The sequence below is a fragment of the Benincasa hispida genome, chromosome 12 (genome assembly GCF_009727055.1).
Source record: "Benincasa hispida cultivar B227 chromosome 12, ASM972705v1, whole genome shotgun sequence".
NCBI lineage: Eukaryota > Viridiplantae > Streptophyta > Magnoliopsida > Cucurbitales > Cucurbitaceae > Benincasa > Benincasa hispida.
Genome location: NC_052360.1, coordinates 1,977,163 through 1,998,946, shown reverse-complemented (window position 1 = coordinate 1,998,946; position 21,784 = coordinate 1,977,163). Strand labels below are relative to the sequence as shown.

At 38.2% G+C, this 21,784-nt stretch overlaps 1 non-coding gene and 1 pseudogene across 1 annotated transcript; both read right to left on the bottom strand.

Annotated features, from left to right (window-relative positions):
• LOC120093026 lies at positions 1 to 11,275 on the bottom strand (annotated as a pseudogene).
• Positions 11,276 to 17,607: 6,332 nt separating this feature from the next.
• Positions 17,608 to 17,711, bottom strand: LOC120068632. The gene has a single exon (XR_005479269.1). It is a non-coding gene; the product is annotated as a small nucleolar RNA R71 (small nucleolar RNA).
• Between the last annotated feature and the right edge of the window lie 4,073 nt (positions 17,712 to 21,784).

Genomic DNA, 21,784 nt, shown 5'->3' with positions numbered 1-21,784 from the left:
TTACTGTCCTGGATCAAATGTTAGCATAAAAATACAATCAATAGACCAAACATCAATAGTTGCTGTGTAATGAGATGAACTAAGTAAGAGCTCTGGTGCAGGGTACCATCTAGTAACCACATATTATATCATAAAGTCAGTTTCAGAAGTAACACGAGCAAGTATGAAATTGCATATTTTCAGGTCACAGCTGACATTTAATAGCAGATTGGAAGGTTTCAAATCTCTGTGCAGAACATTAGCTGAATATATGTACTTCAATCCACAGAGAATCTGGTATGGTAAATACTGACAATGCTGCTCTGATAATGCTTGATTTGAACGAATTATTTGTTGAAGGTCAATTTCCGTTAGCTCATATGCTATATAAACATCATTAAAAGTTTCCCCTAGAGGCGGAGGTATGATATCCCTAATTGCAACAACGTTTTCATGATCCATATGCCGAAGAAGTTTGATCTCACGAAGAGTTTACTTAGCATTCATCTTATTATTAAACGCATCAGCAATCTTCTTGTCAGTATTTAAACACCACACAAGAAGGAGATGGAAAAGGGTGAAAGGGAAAGATTTTACTATTTTGTGTAAATACTTTCCCTTATTTTTATATTTTTGAATATCCCTTACAAATATTTGTTGAGTAAAAATTTCAATATCTAAACCTTAGATTGATAATTTGGTTTATGGTTATTGAAAATTAAACTGAGTACTTTAAAAAATCAAGCTAGGAAAGCAAGATGAAAACTATGATAAAGACGTATAGTAATAAAACAAATCCAATTTTTTTTTTTTAAAAAAATGTTATCTAATTACGAGGCTTAAATTTTAAGTTTTTGTGTCTAGAAGATATTTAAATTTTTTTAACACAACAATTGCGAGGATAGGAATTAAACCTTCGATCTCTAGAGAGAATGTCATATCAATTACCGTTTAACTAGACTCACTTTAGCAGGATCTCTAAAATTTAAACATATATGATAAATCTATTAACTTTCATGTATGTGTTTAATAATTCCATAACTTTGAATTATGTATCTAAGCTCATTAACATGTTCAATTTTTTAAAAAATTTAACTGATCTACTAGAAATAATTTTTCGAGAAATTTAATTGATCTACAAGAAAATAGGCGGCATGGTTGCTCCACTTATGTATCGGGAAAAAAATTGTAATGAGATTTGTGAATGTAAAGAAATGTAGAATAGATCAACATCTCTATTAGACATAAAATTCAAAAATATTTTTTTAAAAGGTATTGTAATTAAAGTGTGGGGTGGGGGAATCAAACCTCAAACCACGAGATTGATAATATAAACACTACGCCAATTGAGCTACACTCTTGTTAGTCATAAAATTCAAAATTCAGAAGTGTATTAGACATACTAATAAATGTCGAATAGATCAATAATCTATTCGACACACAATTCATTATCTAGAGATCTACTAAATATAAAATTGAGAATTTAAGAATCTATTAAATTACCTTTTAAAGTGGAAGGACCTATTAAAAATAAAATTGAAAGTTGAAAGATTTATTAGATAGAAACCTACAAATTTAAACACTAACCTTTAATTTAACCAAACTTAGTTAACTTTTGTATTTATTCTATTTTAATCTATAAATTTTTAAACGTATTATTTTGACCCCTCAATTCTGAGTAAAAGAATTGTTCTAGTTATGTTTATATATAATATAATTAAAATAATTCTTAAACTTGATTTCTTTATTAGTTGATGAATAGATGTCTGAACAAATATTTAAAGTTACATATACGTAGGTCATAGGTTGATTTTAAAATGTGCTGAAATTTATGTCAAATAATTAATGAAAAGTTAATGATGATGAAAACTGAATTAAGTGTTAATGTAAAGTTTATGACTAAGAGTATTTGAAAGCTTAAAATGATAGTGTATATATAATTAGACCTGTCCATTAAATATAGCTCAATAAACAAGATATTAATCTACATTTTAAAAATACATATACAAATAGTTTAAATTTGGCTTTTACCTACTCAAAAAAAAAATCTATTTTCTTATATCTCTTACTCAATCCAAAACTCAGTTATAGTTAAATTAATAAAACATAATACATCAACTCATTACCAACTTTTGAAAAATGGTTTTTGAGATTTGATTAAAGTATATGGACCAAATTCAATAATTTAAAATTATAAAAGCTAAATTGAGAAACATGAATTAATACTACAATTTGATAGGACTTAATCTATACAAATTATAAAGTACATGAGCTAAATTGTTATTTATTAAAATTTAAAGACTAAATCGTTATAAATGTGGAAACAAAAAATGATTTTTAACCTTTAAAGAGTTTTTTGTTTTGTTTTTTTTTCAAAGGCTTTTAAAAGTTAAAGAATTCAACTTCTAATGTAACCAATTTAAATTATCGAGACAATTTAAAGAATGTGTATATTAGTTTATTTATTTAAAGAGAGTGCCACTTCACTTAACATGATGAACCATTTTGGATAAGATTGCTTCGAGAAAATGGCATATGGATGGCCCAAAAATGGAGGATTGAAGGTTTTGAAAAAAAAGGTTTATATTTTTTATTATTATTATATTTATATTTATTATTATTATTATTATTATTATTATTTTGCTTTTGGCCCTTTAGCTTACATCATTATTGGGAAAAATTACTAAAAGGACCAAAATTTAAGTGCCTTCTTCTTTCTTCTTCTATTTCTCGTTTCACTGTTAGATATATTTTCTTTAATCCAATCCAAACAAAGAAAGTGAAGAAATTGAATCCCGTGCGAAAATGTGTGAACACTCGTACTTCAATATCCGTAGAAGAAAAAAAGAACAGAAAACAAATATGCTTGCTGTAATTTAATAAAAAAATGTATAAATATTCACTTTTGAAGATTGTTCTTCAAGTGATTCTCCTGTCAATATGTTTCGAATACCACCAGTAATGTATCTCCACTATTCTCCGATAGAATCGTGACTCGTGGGAATCGAGGAAAAGAGAGAATTCACTATTCTCCGATAGAATCGTGGCATGTGGGAATCGAGGGAAAGAGAGAATTCACTATTCTCCGATAGAATCGTGGCTTGTGAGAACCGAGGGAAAGAGAGAATTTCTTGAGAGAATGAGAGAGTTGAGACTAGAGAGGGAAAATAAGATTAAAAAAAAAAATCAATTTTCTTATCTCTTTCTTTATTTTACGATAAGTTAAGGGAAAGAGAGTTACCTCTCTCCCACTAACTACCAATAACTCCTCACATGGGGAGTTATTTATTTATGTATTATTATTAATATCAATTAAATCAAAATTTAATTTACATTAATTAAATAATATTTATAAATCTAATCTATTAAATTTTAATTAATTAAATATCAAATATTTAATTAATGATATATTTAAATCATATTTAAATATATTTTCCTCTCCTAACCTATAGTTTTAATATGCGTCTTATTCATATTAATTTTTTACCTATAATTTTAATATAAATCTAATGTTTATTATTTAAGATTTGAATCTTATTCAAATATTTTATTTTTCTCAAGTTTAATTTTGAATATAGTTCAAAATTAATTTTATAATATAATGTATCCATATACATTGTATTAATTGTATCATATACAATTATATTTTCCAAATCATAAATTCAAATTCACCCAAAACTTTAACAATTCTATTTTTCTACCCTTAATGAGTTAGCAGGGAGATCTAATGGACCTATAGATTAAAAGCACCAATGATACGAGATTAATTAATTAAACTCTTTAATTAAATTAATCAACATTCATTAACTGTGGGTAGCTCTACTAAAGACCCACACCTGCATTGTTTGCACTGCAGATATATTTCTGTATCCATAGATTTAATCGTTATTGGTATGTCAATCCTTTACTAGTAGTTCATAAGTACAACTGGGTCAAATTACCTACCCCTGTAATTACCTATAGTTCCGTAATTCCCACTGATCCTCTAATGAACAACCTATTTATGGTCCTACCATAAACAAAATCCCTCTCGGGCCAATCAAAGGGAAGAAGCCCCAGTGTTCAAAACTTGGTAGCATTTAAAGGAACAACTCGTTTACTTTCTCTAAAGACAAGAAGGTGTAAATTCTATCTCGTGTAGTTATGTTTCCAGCTCCCCACTCAGTTTTTTCCCCAAAATGGTAGGCATATTGAGTCGGTGAATTGGGCCACTCACACCAATACAAATCAAAGGACAGTCCCTCATAGGCAAGAGTTCATAGTTCACTCAGGATTGAGATTGAGTTACCTACAGTACCCTATGAAATATTAATCTTTTCAATCAACGGTATTATAGTGAAAGATTAATTATTTTGCGATCTAGTCTTATACAAACTCTTTGTATAGAATACCACCAATCGCAGTCTATTACATGAACAACTTGAATCAAATTGTTTATAACATTTACAACACTTGTTACATTTACAAAGTGGATCATATCAATAGTGTTTCCAGGATAAGGTACCTAACCTTATCTATATACTATAGACCTTTTAGGTTATTACTTGAACACGATTCAACTGTATATCTACCACACATTGTTCAAGTTATATTACATAACAATGGATCTTAGTTTATTGGATTAAGTTATGCAAGACTAATAAATGAATAAAATATCTCTTTATCTTATTAATAAATAATAATGTTACAAAATTACAAACTACGAGATTTATGACATAAATCCCAACAATCTCTCACTTGTTCTAAAGCTTTAGTGGGGTGTATAATAAAATAACTATTACAATACAATACAGTTAACAATACAATAAACTATGGCATATTGTCACATCTCCTCCCGAGCCTTATCACCCTGACCCGAAAGAGGATGTGAAGACAACCAACACCTCCCTTTTGTGATATCAACTTCCCGACTTCATCAACTTAATAGCTAGGTTAACAAACAAACATTATAACTCATTAATAATTATGAATGATTAAACATATTGTTTTTCATGTTTTAACCTAATTATCCTAATGACTTCTAGTTAACATGATCCGATTCCCGCCCTATGAGATAGTACCACTTCAAACCTCAGGTGGCTTTTTCCAGAACGACCCGCTTCTGCTACCTGGGGGAGAAAGAAAACAAGACATGGAAAATGTGAGCTATAAGCCCAGTGAGTGGTGCTTTTATCAGAAAATAAGTTTGACTTCAGAAATTCATTTTGGGAAAAATAATTCCAGAATCAAACAAGTATCACATAATAGAATGTAACCTCCCTAGTCGGTCAATTGGATATCCTTGGGATGATCATGTATTTTTCCTAGGTATTCTCTGTGAATAACCCACAATGGCTAAAGTGGAAACAATCTCTACACTCTATAACCCGCCAAATGTGCAGATGTCGACAATTCCTGTTAGACATACTTGGGCATACTGACATCCCAGCCAGATACCCTGACAATATCAGCCAAGCATCCATAAAGCATGCTAACAATATCTCAGATACAAATCCAGTTTCCAAATGCAATTACACACGCATTATGACAACAATACAACAACAATCAAGTCCATAAAAAACACATTTCCCGATCATGCCAATAATTCAAATATAACCTATATATATAATCACATATATACATAGAAATCAAACATACAAAAAGTAGAATAGCCACTCACAGTTCCTCCTGTTCTGTTCCTCAAGAATGCCCTTAACCTACTCCTGGTCCCGTTTCCTTGAATTCCTCTTGTTTCCGAAGAAATTCCAAATTAATCCATCATTCCTCCAATAATCCCAAATTATATACAAATAACCTTAAAAATTAAAATAACTAGCTTACCCACTTTAAAATAACAAAAAAATAGGCTTAACTTCTCCAAAACAGCCATTTAGAGGTTATTTTGGCAAGTTGAGGGCGCTGGGCAGCAGGTGGGCGTGTCTGTGTGCGCAGGTGAGCAAGGAGGCACGCTGATAGGCGATAACTCTCGCACAGGCAGCGTTGGGCGTCTGGGCATGCGCCTGACTGATCGTGTGCAAACTGGGCGATGCGCACGCAGAGGCATGCGCTAAGATGCGTCCGTACGTGCTGGCGTGCGTTCGTCCAGATGCACGTCTAGCAAGGCGCACGCGCTTGGGCTGGCGAAAACAAGCGACAAGGCAGCTGGGCGACAACCTATGCGATCAACTGAACCACCTTGCTATCAACGCAAATTCCTTCTTCTACAGAACTCCAAACGCAATGACAGTCCAGGACCTCTCACTACACTTCTTTCTGAGTAATTTACACCAATTTCACTCAAATGGCCCGAGTGACTTGTGAGAGTCCTTCGTCCTAAACATCCTATTTATAGGCATCCAAAGTCCTTCCAACTCAACACCTTCTACTTGGTTGCATGATCAAATGTTCCATTTTCATGCTGCTAATGCAACCCTTTGCCACATTGACACTGATGTGTCTTTCTTTCCCTTAACCAACACATATGTCCTCCCTTGCATGTCCTCTCAGGTGTCTACCTCAATTTTTATGAGATCTCAGACTTCCCCTAGTTAGCCACATGTCCGGACGAGCTGGTACTTCAGACTTGCTCTCCAAGTCTACTTTGTCAACGCATACACCACTTACCATGGTCGCAAGACTTAGCCATCGCATCCCTCTTTTGTGCCCATACTAACCTGAAGTCCATAGCACACCTTACTTCGTCGCATACCCCATTGGCGCATAAGTCCCTTTGGCCTAGATCACCGCATACTCCATCGCATGCTTTAATGCCTAACCCCCCTTGCACAATGCGCCCGTGAAGCCTATTATAACCTTCATTGAGCTAGTCATCGCATAGCCTTATCGCATGGGCTTTCCCTTGCCTTCCTATGTGCCTTCCTATGTGCCTTTCACAACTTAACTCTTATCAACATGGGTTTCCCATTGCGCTGACAGTGGAGTTACTATTCTCAATTTATATATATATTTGTATAGCAATGTCGAAAATAAATACTTCACCCTCAAATTTAAAATGTGGCAATGTCCTTATTGCCAAAAAAAATTAAAATAAGCCATGCGATGGTCATAGAATGCGTTGTAAAGAGAGTTTGAAAGAAAGCTAGTAAACCCCTAACTTCTAGAAATATTTCATGAGGTGACTATCTTAAGATTAAGTTGACTCTCGTATATACGAAAGGCATAGAAGCATATTTTTCATCATTGAAATCATACTTGACAAAGAAACAGAATGCGGTAAGCTACTAAATTTATCTATTTGTTAAATGATTGCGGTAATCAAGGAGGATGCAGTGATAAAATTTTGAAAAGTAAAATGCGATGTGATAGCGCAAAATTTGAAATAAAGATAAGGAAGAATACACCCCCAAATTCTGCGTTGTCGCCCGTATTGTGTATTAATGCATCCATCCTTAAGACGATCTTTGCTTCTGTGGATTGCGATGATGGAATGAGATCATTTGCTTCTTCTTGTAATATCTCCGCAATCCTGTGCCTTAATCCCTGTAAATAGACAAAGAGGGGGTCAAATGAATTAAAAACAAAACAACATTTTTTTTCTTGAGAAAGAAATTATAAGAATGAGTAAGATACAGATAGCTTGAATAAAAGTAAAGTGACGAAGGGATAAGAGTTCAAAAGTCATGTAAGAGGGTAGTTCGGATTTTTCAACTTTGTGGAGGCTGTTTCTGGCTGGAAATCTCCTCCGCAATATGCCTTGATCCATTGTCCATTAACTTTAAAATGTTTGACTACCATCCTCGGTGATCAGTTCCACTTCACCATGTGGAAATATTTCTTTGATGATGAAGGGACCGAACTAGCGTGATTTTAATTTTCCCGAGAAGAGCCACAATCTTGAATTGAAGAGTAAGATCTTTTGCCCGACTTGGAGGTTTCTAGCACATATGCGTTTGTCATGCCAGCGCTTGGTGCGCTCCTTATAAATCTTCGCATTTTTATATGCGTTGATCCTCCATTCTTCTAGCTCGCAGTTGCATTTTTCGCGCTTCCCCTGCCTTATTCAAATTAAAATTTAGCTTCTTGACCGCCTACAATGCTTTATAATCCAACTCCAAAGGCAAATGATACGCTTTGCTAAATACCAACGCATAGGGGGACATACCAATTGGTGTTTTAAATGCGGTTCGGTATGCTCACAATGCACCATCAAAGCTTCATTGCAATCTTTCCGCGAAGGTTTTACTACCTTTTCAAGTATCAACTTAATTTCTCGATTGGACACTTCAGCCTGGCCATTCGTTTGCGGATGGTACGCGGTGGCCATTTTGTGAAGAATATTGTACTTGTGCAGCAGCTCCTTGATATTGTGATTGACAAAGTGTGATCCTTCATCACTTATGATGACACGGGGAGTGTCAAAACGAGTGAAAATATTTCTTTTGAGGAACTGGGAGACTACCGCCGCATCACTTGCAGCACATGCTATTGCCTTTACCCACTTGGAGACATAATCGACGGCCAATAAAATATAGTGCTTGCCATGCGAAGGAGGGAATGGCCCCATGAAATCAATCCCCCATACGTCGAATAATTCCAGCTGCAAATAGTGTTCATTGGCATTGCGTTCTTCCATGAAATATTGTCGGTGCGTTGACACCGATCACATTTCATTGCATAGTCAGCAACATCCTTAAATAATGAAGGCCAAAAGAATCCACTTTGCAAAACTTTGGTTGCAGTGCATTGCCCTCCAAAGTGCCCTCCATATCGCGAATCGTGGCACTGTGACAATATGCGTTGTTGAGCAGTATTTGGTATGCATAATCGAATGATTTTATCTGCACCTCTTTTATACAGATTCGGCTTATCCTAATAATAATGTTTGCATTCATGCTTAAGCTTCTTCTGTTGATGGTAGGTGTAATCTTCAGAAAATTGTTCACAAACCAAATAATTAACGATGTCCACATACCAGGACAATTCTTCTATGTGGAACAGCTGCTCATCCGGGAACACGACACTCACCTTAGATTTGTTGCGGTCAACCTCGGGATTTCCAGTTTAGATAAGTGATCCGCAACTTGATTCTCTATCCTCTTCCGACCAATTATTTCGATATCAAATTCTTGAAGGAGGAGAACCCATCTGATCAGCCTCGGCTTTGCGTCCTTCTTTGTCATTAAATATTTAATTGTTGAGTGATCAGTGTGAATGAGTACCTTGGTTCCCAATAGATACGCCTTGAATTTCTCCAACGCAAAAATCACAGCCAGGAGTTCTTTCTCAATGGTGGCATAATTTATTTGAGCAGGGTTTAGAGTTTTACTCGCATATGCGATGGGATGCAAAATAGTTTTCTTCTTTTGCGCTAAGTCTTCCCCCATCGCATACCCACTTGCGTCGCACATGATTTCAAACGGCAGTGTCTAATCTTGCGCAATCAAGACGAGCACGATAATCAGTGCATCTTTTAAAACTCTGAATGCATTGAGGAAATTTTGTCAAACTCAAATTTTCTATCAGCCTCTAAACAACGCACTCAGTGGTTCATTGCTATCTTAGAAAAATCTTTAACGATCCTCTATAGAATCCAGCATGCCCCAAGAAGCTTCGAACACCTTTACGCTGCGTTGGTAGCGGGAGTTTTTTAATTGCTTTTCAATCTTTGCTTTGTCCCCTCCAACCCTTCCTGGGAGACTTGTATCCCAACACTATACCCTCTTTTTACCATGAAATGACATTTTTTCCAATTGAACACTAGGTTCGTCTTTCACATCTCTTTAGAATTTTCTCCAAATTGGCTAGGCAGACTTCATACATTCCCATAAACGGAGAAGTCATCCATAAATTTTCTACTGATCCTCGAGATAAATCTGAAAAGATTGCCATCATGCACCTTTGGAACGTGCTCGGCGCATGCAAAGGCCAAACGACATGCGACGAAAAGCAAATGTTCCCATATGGGCAGAGTGAATGTGGTCTTGTCTTGGTCTTCAGAAGCTATCATGATTTGATTGTATCCGGCATACCATCCAAGAAGCAGTAAAAAAAAACATTCCTACTAGTCTGTCTAGCATTTGATCAATAAATGGCAAGGGAGTGATCTTTCTTTGTAGCCGCATTCAACTTGCGGTAGTCCATGCATATGCGCCATCCAGTGATAGTCCTTTGCGGTATTAATTCATTGTTCTCATTTGGACTACCGTCATTTCCACATTCTTCGACAACATTGCACGGGCTGACCCACGTGCTATCTGCTATGGGATAGATAATGCCCACATCCAGCCCCTTGATAATCTTCTTTTTGACGACCTTCTTCACGCAGGGTTAAGTCTACGTTGATTTTCAATTTATACCTTTGTGGTCGTCCTTAAGACGAATGTGGTGCATGCAGTATGCGGGGCTAATTCCTCTGATGTCAGCGAGCGTTCAGCCAATTTCTCACATATGTTTCTTGAGAATGCTCATCAACGCATTCTCTTGATCTTCATTGAGCGCAGAGGAAATTATCACTGGCAGCTTCTCATTCTACCCCATAAATGCGTACTTCAAATGAGTTGGTAGGGTCTTTAGTTCAAGTGTTGGTGGTTCCACCAGGGAAGGTTGCGTTGTTTTTCTTTTTTTTTTTGCTCTTCTCATTATGTTGCGTACTTCTTTGTTTGTTTTTGCTATGATCGCATTGCAGGCAGCTACGGATGCGTTGGCATCCTGTTCTTCATACTCTTCATCAGAATTTTCTTCTTAAATCAAATTCAATTCGTCATCAGAATCCTGCAGGTCTTCTTCATCCGGAAATTTCATGGCACAGATATATTAAATTTGAGCTTCTGTCCATTTATACTCAAAGTGATTTATCCCTTGTGCATATCAATTTGAGCACGACCCATTGATAGAAAAGGTCACCCTAAAATGATGGGCACATCTTTTTCGGCCTCATAGTCTAGAATGATGAAGTCAGCTGGCAAAATAAATTTATCAATCGTGATCAGCAAATCCTTCGCCTTACCTTCTGGATGAACCAGACATCTGTCAGCCAATTGGAGAGTCACTGATGTGGGCACAAGTTGCCCCACATTTAATTGTCTAAAATTGATAGTGGCATCAAATTTATGCTAGCCCCCAAGTCATACAGGGCTTGCCTAGTATAGAGTCCTCCTATGTAGCAAGGAATAGTGAAGCTCCCAAGATCGCTCATCTTTGGTGGGATAATAGATTTGGAACTTTGCGTTAATGACACCGTGGCAAATTTCCTAGCCCCTCTCTTCTTAGTTACCATGTCCTTCAGAAACTTGGTATAGGCAGGCAGTTCCTCAATCACTTCACTGAAAAGGATGTTAACATGTAATTGCTTTAACATAGGTAAGAAACGTTGGTACTGTACCTCTTCATTTTTCTTCTTCCTTAGTCTCTTCGGGAAGGGTGGTAACTGAACTTTCACGGTTCCCGTTTCATTTGATTTTGAGGTTGACGCAACCTCAGATTCTACTGCTTCATTTTCTCTTTCTTTTTCTTGCATTACCACAATCTCAGGCTCAGTTGTGATGGAAGTTGGTTTATTTTGCTCATTCTTTTCTCCCTCTACAATCTTTCCACTGCGCAATGTCACAACTTGACATTGTTTCTCACCTGAACCCCCTGGGTTGCGTGGAAGTTCGGTTGAACTTGGCAATGCCCCTTGCGGTCTAAACGATCACTCGACGTCTAAATGATCGCACACATTCTCTAAACGATCACTCAGCTTTTCTAAACTATCTCTTAGTGTGCTGAGTTTTCTAAACAATTGCTTACTAAATACTAGACGATCGCTTAGTAAAACCTACACGATTGTGTAGCTTTCTCTAAACTATAAGCATCCACTATACGATAGCCTTCTCCCACTTGCTTATCATTCTACACGATTATCTCTTTCCTCTTTCCTCTACCAATTCCAACAAAGACCACTCTTTGGATTCTCACTCCGAGAATACCAAGGGCTCTAAGTGGTGGTGTCGTCCCTACTCCTGCTTGTTCATGCGTTACCGTTAGTGTAGACAATTGTGCTGCTGGTAGCCGACTGTTTGCTGGATGATAAAGAACGTAGAGGTTTGCTTCCGTTGGGATGAGTTCGAAGTGAAGAGAGTCTTCAACTGGTGCGTATACTCAATCTCTTGTATTTTATTTATCAAAGTATGTCGTTAATTAGTGTAAAATTGCATACCTATTTATTAGAATATTTGTGTGGTAATTCAGTCACAATGAAATAGGAAAGATCTGAACACGCTCATGGATATGTATAAGAGTTCCTTCAATTGGTATTAGAGCTAGGTTCTGATATTCAAATTTCATTGATGCAACGAATTGCAATACATTCTTGGTGGATGCATATCTGCTCTGTTTAATTGTTAAATTATTGTGGATGTGCGGATTAATGGAGTTTTCTGGGATGTTTCCTCAGTTTTATTTAATTCTTTTTCATTTTCGGTTGAATTAAAAGGCCCGTGCATTTTTGGGCATTATTAATCGTTATCGAGTGTGTAATCAAAATCAGTTTGAGTCTTGAGTCGTTCGTGAAGAAGATCGAAGCAATGGTTTCTGTTCTTCGAGGTAGAAGACTATCAAGGGTTAATCGGGTCGTGTAGACGATGGGATAAGGGATCGCTGAGTATCGGATGCTCTGGTATTATTAAACGTGCGCGCACACTAGATGATCGTTCAACTTAATAAGCTTCTTTGCCTGTCTCTTATACACATCTAGATGTGTATAAGAGACAGCACTAGATGATCGTTCAACTTAATAAGCTTCTTTGCTTAGTAACTGACTAAACGATCGCTCAGCAACGCATAGTAAATCATTTACCTTTCGTCGCGTTAAGCGATCACCTAGACAATCAGGCTTTACAATTTCGTTGTCGTATAAGCGATCGTTTAGATTTTTTGCCTATTGTCTAGTGTGCAGTGTTTACCTTTGGCGTTTACTAAACGATGGATTTCTTCTAGTAGTTCAAGACCCGGCTTGCCTGTGAACCGATTTTCTCAACGGAAAATGTAATAGATAGAGTTATTTCATTCTGGTTTTTTGTATGGGTTCATCTTGGTCCATTAATCCTTGGTTTATTACATGCGATGTATGGTTTTTATATGTCGTATGGTATGCACATATAGTAAATCCCACCTTAGGTTATGCATTGGTCATGCATCATCTCTTTATTATAAATGCTAGTTATGTTATGTGATACATGAAAAGCATTGACATGCATCATCTTTATATTATAATTGTTATAGTATAAGGGTGAATGGAAAGCATGTTTACTTGGTTATTACACAACTTGTGGCAAAGGGTTATACCCAGGTAGAGGGAGTCGACTATGAGGAGACTTTCTTTCCTATTGCCATGCTAAAGCCGATCCGCATCCTTCTATCCATTGTAGCTTATTATAATTATGAGATCTGGAAAATGGACGTCAAGATGACCTTTCTTGAGGAGATCATTTACATGGTGCAACCCAAGGGATTCATAGCCCAAGGTCAAGAGTAAATGGTTTTCAAGCTGAATCAGTTCATTTACGGGCTGAAATAGGCATCTCAATCTTGGAACATACGGTTTTATACTGTGATCAAGTCGTATGGTTTTGACCAGAACGTTGATGAACCTTGTGTCTACAAGAAGATCATCAATTCTTCAGCAGTCTTTTTAGTGTTGTAAGTAAACGATATACTACTAATTGGGAGTGATGTAGGTCTACTGACTGCAGTTAAGAACTGGCTAGCGACCCAATTTCAAATGAAAGATTTGGGAGAGGCTCAATTTGTTTTGGGTATACAGATCTTTTAGGATCATAAGAACAAAGTGCTAGCATTGTCTCAGGTATCGTACATTGACAAGATGTTGCTCAAGTACTTGATGTAGGACCCCAAGAGGGGTCTATTGCCGTTTATGCATGGAGTCACTTTGTCTAAGGATATGTGTCCTAAGACGCCTCAAGAGGTTGAGAAGATGAGACGACTCTCATATGCGTATGTCGTTGGCAGTTTGATGTATGTGATGCTCTGAACTCATCCAGACACCTGCAATGCTGTGGGCATAGTCAGTAGGTATCAGTCTAAACCAGGCCATGGTCATTGGATTGTAGTGAAGAACATCCTCAAGTATTTTCGGAGAACAAGGGACTACATGCTCGTGTATGGATCTAGGGATTTGATCCTTACTGGATACACGGATTCTGACTTTCAGACCGATAAGGACTCTCACAAGTCCACATCAGGGTCAGTCTTTATACTTAACAGAGGAGCTGTAGTGTGGAAAAGCACTAAGCAGGGGTGCATCGCCGACTCCACTATGGAGGCGGAGTGCATAGCAGCTTGTGAAGCTGCTAAGGAGGCCGTTTGGTTCAAGAAGTTCTTGACAGAACTGGAAATTGTTCTAGATATGTCTAGGCCCATTACCCTCTATTGTGATAGGAGCCTAGGAGTCACAGGTGTGACAAACACATAGAGCGGAAGTATCATCTGATCCGGAGATAGTGCATCGGTGATCGTCACGAAGATTGCTTCGGAGCACAATATTGTTGACCCATTTACGAAAGCTCTCACGGCTACAGTGTTTGAGGTTCACCTTCAGAGCATGCGTCTACAAGATTGCCTGCGGCCTACTGAAAAAGAAATGTTGACGATAAGGTTCGATGTTGAAAAGTTCAGAGCATATTTGTTTGGTGTGGCAACAACAATCTACACAGACCACTCCGGTATTAAGTTTCTGATGGACAAAAAGGACGTATAACCCTGGCTGATTCACTAGGTACTGCTACTTTAAGAGTTTGATGTGAAAAACAAAGACAGAAAGCGGACTGAGAATCAGGTGGCTAACCATCTGTCTAGACTGGAAAGCAGAGAGATATATGAAAGATAAGTTGAAATCAGATATGCGTTCCCTGATGAACGCCTACATAAAATTGAAGACAAGGAACCTTGGTATGCATATGGTTAATTACTTAACCATAAAACAGTTTCCTGAGCACTTCAATGCACAACAGAAGAAATGACTTATACATGATAGAAAATTCTATTTTTGGGACGAACCGTTTCTCTACAAGCAAGGTCCTGACTTCATTATGTGTCGATGCGTTCCTGAAGTTACAACGCATCCTAGCTAAATGTTATGATTCTTCTTATGGGGGTCATTTCGGAGGACAAAAAACTGCTGCCAAAGTATTTCAATTTGGGTATTTCTAGCCCACCCTTTTTAAAGAAGTAAATGAGTATGGTCTGAAATGCGATCCTTGCCAACACACTGGAAATATCTCTTCGAAGGATGTAATGCCTCTGAACAACATATTGGAACAACATATTGATTTCATGGGACCTTTCCCTCTGTCTTGCAGACAACAGTACATCTTGTTAGTAGTTGATTATGTATTAAAGTGGGCCGAGGCTGTAGCTTGTGCCAAAAATGATGCGGCAACCATTTCAAAATTTCTAACCAGAAACATTTTCACGTGCTTTGGAATGCCTAAGCACTGATAAGTTGGAACAACTAAGGTTTTTAATGATAAATTCTCCTTATTTTTAGAAGAAACACATGAATTACTCAAACATTAGCAAACTCATGCAAAAGAAGTTTTATTACTAAATACTACGGCACTAATGCATTGAATTGCAGGATTTCAACGAAGCTAACGCATAATCAAGAAAGTTTCGTAGGGAGAGCTCTAACGCATGGACCATGCGTCGGAGAAAATTCAACACAGAGAAGATTCATTGATATAGGCTGATTGTGTCACATCACCACATGCAAGTATGGGCACTTGCAGCAGGCGGCATCTGAAAAGCTTCCGAGTGTCAGGTGGCTGACCAGGGCATGAACTTTAATGCTGCCCATCACCAAGTGGACATGACCAACGCCTATAAATAGATGAAGTCCCTCTAGAGTTTGCAGTCAGGACATAGAAATTTTTCAAGACTCTCATTCTCTATATAGCGTAGTCGTAATTTTAGGTCTTTAGAAGCTGTGCTGTGCTGCCAAGATGATCAGAAGGGTTGAGAACCACCACCACCACCGGTCAGGGAGCGGAGGAAGCCAAGCTTGAGAAAGACACTTAGTCCAACTTCTATACAAGTGATTGTACACAATAGAATTGAGCCAAAGAGATATAAGAGATTATACTCTACGGCTTGACTCAATTCCTTTCATCTCATTTATCGCTTTCATTTCATTTGATTGAATATTGCTTTTGTAAAGACAATTTGCTTCTTTATAAATTCATATATTTGATCCATCACACTTTGCCATTGTTTGTTTCATGTTTATGTTGAATGCATTTATACTTTATACAAAACTTCATTTCAAATGCTTAAGCCGACTTGATCAATTGGTGAAAGCATCCTTAGCTTAGATTATTCGAGAGAATAGATAAGCCAGCATCAAGTAGGACGCCTAGTACATCTAGAGATAGACTTACTAGTGATTATTGCATTCTGTGTTAGACGCATGCATCCTAGAGATAAGTTTTGTATGTTATTCGCATTGAGAAATGTTGAATGAAGTCTAACGCATAAACAAAGATAAGCAAATCATCCCATCTCATCCACATCACACTCTGGTTTGTGTACACTCATCTTAGACCGACGCATATCACTTACATTAAAATCCATTTTCGCATGATCTATCACTCACTACTCAACTCTTTTGTATCTTTTTGCACAAGCACAACACTTTAGTGTAAATAACATATTTCTCTCATACATTTAGGAAACCCCTATAATAGCTACAATGCAAGGTCTGCGTTAGCTTAACTGAATCCTTGAGTTCGACCCTAGACTTACCAGGAACCTAAATTGGATTTATATTTGGGTCTGGTTTAGGAAAACTTGAACGTCAATAGTGGAGTGTTGTGCGTTCTGTTGCATATCTCTAACGCACCAATGCGTTACAATCACATAAACGCATCAAAACATCAATGCATCATTTATACTTAGAACTTATTCTTCCAATTTATTTTATACAATACACTCCTAGCATGAATCACGATAGCAAGGAACAAGTTTTTCGCACCGTTGTCAGGGATTCAGAAACAAAATTAACAAGAAATTTCATTTGTATCTGTTGTAAGAACACTTAAGTCGAGGGAGTATTACAAGCTAAGCCTAAGCTTGTGAACGTTTATGAGCAGGGAGAGCACTCTTGAACTTAGATACGAACTCGAGATTGAAAGGGCCTTCCGACGTAGAAATCGATCTCATCGTCGTTGAAGGTTGAGGCAGTAACTTCTCAGACAACAGAATAGGCAAATCAGAAACTAGCTCATGCTGCATAAAATCCGATCTTTATGGCGAACAGTAGCACACGTCCCATGAGGGAGTACGCGTCCCCTGTACTATATGATTTCTCTCTAGGAATCATATATCTCAACTCCAGACGGAACGAGGTTCGAGTTGAAATCTGTAATGGTCCAAATGCTCCAGACTGCTGAACAATTTGGGGGTGGTCATGGTGAAGATCCTCACGCCCACATGAAGCATTTCCTGGAAACGTGTAACTCATTTGTGATTCCAGGAATCACCCCAGAGGCGATCAGGCTGTCTTTGTTCCCCTATTCTTTGCGTGATGATGCAAAACAATGGGTGAGCTCACCGGAGCCTAGTGAAATCACCACCTGGGAGAAGTTCGTGGAGAAATTTATGCAAAAATACTTCCCATCTACCACTAACACGAGGAGGCGTCGAGAGATTATGAACTTTGAACAAGAAGAAGCTGAGACCTTAAGTGCCACATGGTAGCGTTTTAAGGGCTTGGTTAAAAATTGCCCGAACCATGGATTACCACTAACTATCCAAATGGAGACATTTTATGGAGGATTGAATAGAGCATCACAGATGGCAGCCGACGCAGCAGCGGCTGGTGGAATTATGGATAAATCTTACTCTGAAGCTAAGGAGATATTAGACTGTATTGCTAAGCACAACATGGAATGTGTGGACGATACGTATGATGGAAGAGCTAACAGAAAGAAGAGGTCTCAGAATGTTAATTCTATCGATTCCAACGCAATAGCCACACTATCTGCACAAGTGGCTAAGATGACCAGCCTTTTGCAGAACATAACGCTATGAAACGCATCAAATTAGCAAAAGGTGAATCAGGTAGAAGCATTTGGGCAGCCCATGGTCAGCTTTGTGGGCTGTGGAGATCCTCACTCCTATGCGAATTGCCCACAAAATCCTTAGTCAGTATGTTTCATTAAAACAACCCATTTTCCAATACATATAATCATAGATGGAGAAACCATCCAAAATTTTCTTGGATAGGAGGAAATCAAGAGGAGCACCACCTAGGAGTGAATCAACAGCAAAGACATGAACCGCCGCCTACATTTCAACCAACGCATCAGCCACACCAATAGCCCTTTAATAGAGGAGGACAGACGTCGAGCTCAGGATCTCTGGTTGAAAACCTATTAAAAGAGTACATAGCCCAGAATGACGCATTGCTGAAAAGCCAGACGTCGTCTATCAGAAACCTGGAAATACAGGTAGGGCAGATAACGAGCGAGTTAAAAAATAGGCAGCCGGAGTTCTACCTAGCAACACTGAAACACCTGGGAACAACAATAGAAAAGAGCAATGTCACGCGATGACTTTGTGAAGTGGAAAAACTCTTGAAGAAAGAAGAATGAATCCAAGAAATAACAGTCCTTCAAAAGAACGCAACACACGTTCAATGGCAGTAGAAGATCAAGAAGAAAGAACGCCTGAGACCATAAGCCATTCAGAACCAAGTACGTCTAACACGGGAAAAACTATGGTGCCGCTAAATGCACTATTCTCTAGACGTCTGATGAAGAAGAATGATGAACAACAATTCAAGTGCTTTCTTGAGCTCCTGAGGCAATTGCATATCAACTTTCCACTTATAGAGGCCTTGGAGCAAATGCCAACATATGCCAATTTTTTTAAGGACATTTTGACAAAGAAAAGAAGAGTCAGCGAGACAGAAGTAATCGAACTAACGCAGGAGTGCAACGCGTTAGTAAGCAACAGTCTACCTAAGAAATAGAAGGACCCTGGGAGCTTTATAGTTCCTTGCTCGATAAGAGGATTGGATGTGGGTCATGCATTGTGCAATTTGGGAGTTAGCATTAATCTCATGCCACTCTCAATCTTTAAGAAATTGGGAATTGGCGAAGCATAACCCACTTCTATTTCTCTTCAACTTGCTGACAGAACAATCAAGTACCCAGAAGGAAAGATTGAAGACGTTCTGGTAAAGGTTGACAACTTCATATTCCCAGCAGACTTTATTATCTTGGACTATGAAGCGGATAGGGATGTACCAATTATCCTTGGACGCCTCTTTCTAGCTATTGGAAAGTTTTAATAGATATGCATAAAGGAAAATTAAATATGCGCGTAGATAATCAAGAGGTGAAGTTTAATGTGCTAAGCGCATTAAAGTTCCTAGATAGTGAAGATTGTCAGCTGAACAGTTTAGAGTTGCCTGAAGAGAAGACCCATGTATGCGAGGTCCTCACGTTGAAGGAGAACCTGAAAGAACCAGAGTCGTCAAGTCTGAGTGTGTGGCAGACGAAACCAACGCGTCCATCGCTTGAGGAACCACCAGAACTTGAGATGAAACCATTACCTAGTCACCTGAAATATGACTTCCTTGGAACCAACAAAGCTTTACCTATGATCATTTTCGCGAATCTTACTGAGCCTAACGAGCACTCTCTCTTGCAGATGCTAAAAAAGCACATGCGTGCAATAGGTTGGACGCTAGTGGATATCCGTGGCATCAGCCCTTCTTATTGCATGCATAAGATCAGGCTGGAAGAAGAGAAGTCAGGATCGATTGAGCCTCAAAGAAGGCTGAACCCCATAATGAAAGAAGTGGTCAAGAAAGAAATTTTAAATGATTGGACGCGGGAGTCATCTATCCTATATCCGACAGTAGCTAGGTAAGTCCAGTCCAATGCGTTCTCAAGAAAGGGGGAACAACTATGATAGTCAATAGCAATAATGAACTAATACCTTCGAGGATTGTCACGGGCTGGCGCATCTGTATGGATTACAGGAAGCTCAATGTGGCAACTAAGAAAGACCACTTCCCCCTTCCTTTCATTGACCAAATGCTTGAAAGACTTGCTGACAAAGAATTTTATTGCTTTCTTGATGGATACTTTGGTTATAACCAGATTTTGATTGACCCAGAAGATTAGGAGAAGACAACATTTACCTGTCCCTTTGGAACATTTGCATTCAGACACATGCTCTTTGGGCTGTGTAATGCACCTGGAACATTCCAAAGGTGTATGATGGCTATCTTCTCGGATTTCTTAGAAAAGATCATTGAAGCCTTCATGGACGATTTCTTAGTCTATGGAGATTCATTCCAATCATGCCTAGATAATTTGGAGGCCATCCTCGCTCGATGCAAGAAAACAAACCTTGTGCTGAATTGGAAAAAAGTCACTTCATGGTGACTGAAGGAATTGTCTTAGGCCACAAATTATCTAAGGTTAGGTTGGAAGTGGATGAAGCCAAGATAGATGTTATAGCAAAACTTCCACCACTATCAAATGTTAAAGCTTTACGAAGTTTTCTAGGGCATGCTAGCTTTTATCGAAGGTTCGTTAGAGGATTCTCTCAAATTGCGCGACCTCTGAGCGCATTACTAGAGGCGAACCAGCCTTATGATTTTAATGAAGACTGCTGTGACACGTTTGAGACATTGAAATATGCGTTGACGACAGCTTCGGTATTATAGCACCGGATTAGATGCAGCGTTTTATTCTCATGTGCAACGTGAGCGATGTGGCAGTAGGAACAATGTTAGGGTAGAAGAAGAGAAATTTGATACATCCCATCTCTTACGCGTCCAAAACACTGGATGACTTTTAGGAATGCTACATAACCACTGAAAAAGAAATGTTAGCTGTAGTGTTTGGCATTGAGAAGTTTAGATCCTACTTAGTTGGTGCGTCAGCCACCATATATACAGACCACTCAGCCATAAAATTCCTGATGACGTGAAGCCAAGACTAATAAGATGGTGCAACTGTTAGAGGAATTTGATATTGATATTCAGGACAGAAAGGAAACCGAGAATCAGGTGGCTAACCACCTGTCCAGGCTAGAACATCAAGAAATGTAAGATCAAGAAAGTGAAATCAAGGACGCATTTCCTGATGAAAGCCTGTCTAGAGTTGAAGGCAGGGAACCTTGGTACACGAACATAGTCAATTACTTAACTACCAAGCAATTCCCTGGGAACTTCAACTCTCAGCAAAAGAAACGGTTAGTACATGACAGTAAATTTTATTTTTGGGATGAACCATTTCTTTATAAACAAGGCCCTGACTCCATAATGCGTCGATGCGTTCCGGAGGAGGAGACACAATGCATCTTAGCTGAGTGTCATGACTCTTCTTACGGAGGGCATTTCGGTGGGCAAAGAACCGCTGCGAAAATCCTTCAAAGCGGATACTTCTGGCCCACCCTCTTCAAAGACGTGAGGGAGTTTGTTCGTAAATGTGACCCCTGACAACACACCGGGAATATTTCTTCAAGGGACGCAATGCCCTTGAACAATATTCTCGAAGTTGAGCTGTTTGATGTTTGGGGTATTGATTTTATGGGACCTTTTCCTTTGTCCTGCGGCTAACAGTATATCCTGCTTGCAGCAGACTATGTATCAAAATGGGTAAAAGCAATAGCTTGTGCTAGGAATAATGCGTCCACTATTTCCAAGTTTCTTACCAGGAATATTTTCACGCAATTTGGAATGCCAAGAGCCCTGATAAGTGACGAAGTCACACACTTCATTAATCACATCATCTCTAAATTAATTTCTAAATATAATGTTGGGCACATCGCTACCGCCTACCACCTACAA